This window comes from Penaeus monodon, chromosome 10 (assembly GCF_015228065.2).
Source record: "Penaeus monodon isolate SGIC_2016 chromosome 10, NSTDA_Pmon_1, whole genome shotgun sequence".
In the NCBI taxonomy this organism is placed as follows: Eukaryota; Metazoa; Arthropoda; class Malacostraca; order Decapoda; family Penaeidae; genus Penaeus; species Penaeus monodon.
This window is the reverse complement of record NC_051395.1, coordinates 16,972,211-16,974,710: the sequence shown is the minus strand read 5'-3', so window position 1 is coordinate 16,974,710 and position 2,500 is coordinate 16,972,211. Positions and strand designations below refer to the sequence as shown.

Genomic DNA, 2,500 nt, shown 5'->3' with positions numbered 1-2,500 from the left:
GGAGAGGGAGAGGGAGGAGGAGGGAGAGGAAAGGAGGGAGAGAGGGAGAGGGAGAAGGAGAGAGAGAGAGAGGGGGGGGAAAGAGAGAGAGAGGAGAGGAGAGAGAGAGAGAGAGAGAGGAGAGAGGAGAGAGAGAAGAGAGAGAGAGAGAGAGAGAGGGAAAGAGGAGAGAAGAGAGAGACGAGAGAGAGAAGAGAGAGGAGAGAGGGAGAAGAGGAGAGAGGAGAGGAGAGAGAGAGAGAGAGAGAGAGAGAGAGAGAGAGAGAGAGAGAGAGAGAGAGAGAGAGAGAGAGAGGGGGGGATGTAGGAAGGGAGAGAGGGAGGAGAAAAGGGTTAAGGCAGGCAATGGAATGACAAGCAAAAAGACAACAGAGCTTTAGACTTCAGAAAAGTCGGCAGGATGGGCGGGAATCAGAAGGAAAAGCCGGAGAGACGTGAAAGAGGAGTGGGAAAGCAGCGGGAGTGGCGAGATAAGAGAAGAGGGAGATGAAGGGCGAGAGGGAAGGGCTGGCCTCCGCAGCGCCCGGAGCACCCGTGCCCGATGCCCTGGCCGGAGGTGCACTTGCTTTGGGCATGCTCTGCTGCGGCTGCGTGCATGTGCTGTGGGCGTGGGTGAGGCAGGGGCGTCCTACGGCGGGGAGTCCGTTCTCCCTCTCCCTCTCCCTCTCCTTTTCTCCTCTCTCTCTCTCTCTCTCTCTCTCACTCTCTCTCTCTCCCTCTGTGCTGAAACCCGACACTCGCTCCCATCTGCACTTGTTGTGGCTCCCCCCCGCGCCCTCCGCTCACCTGGCTCTCATCCGCGCCACGCGTCGTGCCGGCTACTGTTCGCTGCTTTATCCATCACTAGCGTGTCATAATCAAACCTTCGAAAGAGGCAAAACAAAGGCAAATGTGGCCGAACCGTCTGAGCGCGAGCACATCACGTCCCTTCCGCGCACCACAACAAGCACCACTGGCCCCCTGGCGGCCGCCCTCGCAAGCCCCGCCGCGGGTGCCAGCGAGGGATTTTCGGCCCCGACCCTCAACTCGCTCCTGGAGCTTCACTCGCTCTACAAATAGCCTCTATCTCACTTACCAGGGATTTAGTTTTAATTATAAGAACGCCGATTTATTTCTTAGTCAAATATTTGAGAAAAAATTTAAATCTTAGGTTTTCCCTAAACTGAAAGTGTCAACGTCTACCACATCTCGTGCCGATCCACACGAAGCTTTCTGCACCTGTTGCGCGCGACTTTCGACTGCACCTGTTACTCTATTTCTTTTTTCGATCGCATGCCCACGCGAATCTTCATCACACAGACAACGCCGAAATGACACTTATAGATGACTTAAGCTTATAAATAATATGGAGAGGACAACTGATTTCCAGTTCCAGTTCCTCTATTTCCGCTTGGAAAATCCAGTAAACCTCAGTCCAGTATTCATAACACACCTATTACAAAATACAACTATTGTTTGTCAGTTTTAATACTGAATGATATGTAGAACTGTCATTAATATGTAGCAGCGAAAGGCGTGACTTGCCAATTAAGCCAGATGACATATAAACGATATATATATATATATATATATATATATATATATATATATATATATATATTATATATATATATAGTATATATTATATATAATATACTCTATTATACATATATATGTATAATATATATATAATATATATATATATAGTTATATATATATATATTTACATATATGTTATATATATATATAAGAAATATTAATATACACGAAATATCAAGCCCTCCAGCCTCGCCCTCGCCCACCAGAGGGCTCTCCGCGGGATAGAAAGATCTCTCCTCGCCAACGACGTCGTGAGCTACTGTTGTACAGAGCAACACCGGCCCGCTATTAAAATCCCAAAGACATTAAAGAATGATATCATACAGGGCATAGTCAACTTTTTAAAATTGTAAATTTTATCAAAAAGCATTAAATGTCAGGTATGGCGGTAGTACACCAGACAATGTGATGCATAATTACAGTTCCGCCAGTCTTCTTTGTACTCCACAAAAATATCTTACCACAGTGTCTTGGTAACGTTAATTTAATCTTCAAAAATGTGTAAACGAATTTTGGCACCTGGAATTTGCTCCACAGGAATGTAGCTGCAGAACAGTGTATCAACTCGAAACATGTAAACTTGATGGACATCAGTCTACGATAGGGAATGTCACAAAACGCTTCTAACATTTTTTTTTACTGGCACTAAATAACTGCCAAGTTTTTATAAGTACACAAATGATACTGAAACAACTCAAACAAGTTCAGATATAATTTTAAGAAGCCATCTCTCAGTGACAAAAACTTTCTCAGGGAAAGCGAGATGCTGTCAGCTTCACAGCGGTTGTTCTCCCACTGGAGCTGCCGAGCTGAAGTCGCCCCAACCAGGTGTATGACTTCATCAACCTCACGATAAAATGATGTGCAAATAACATATATGAGAAAGTCTTTTCATGTTATTCTTCAATACATTCATAACTGA

At 45.1% G+C, this 2,500-nt stretch overlaps 1 protein-coding gene across 1 annotated transcript in view; it reads right to left on the bottom strand.

Moving 5' to 3' along the window:
• The window catches only part of LOC119577890 (ras-related protein Rap-2c-like), a 101,061-nt gene extending 100,099 nt beyond the window's left edge, over window positions 1–962 (bottom strand). Inside the window, exon 1 of the mRNA XM_037925542.1 lies at window positions 787–962. The gene's annotated coding sequence lies outside the window, so the exon portion shown is untranslated. The remainder of the gene's footprint in view (window positions 1–786) is intronic.
• Window positions 963–2,500: the final 1,538 nt, after the last annotated feature.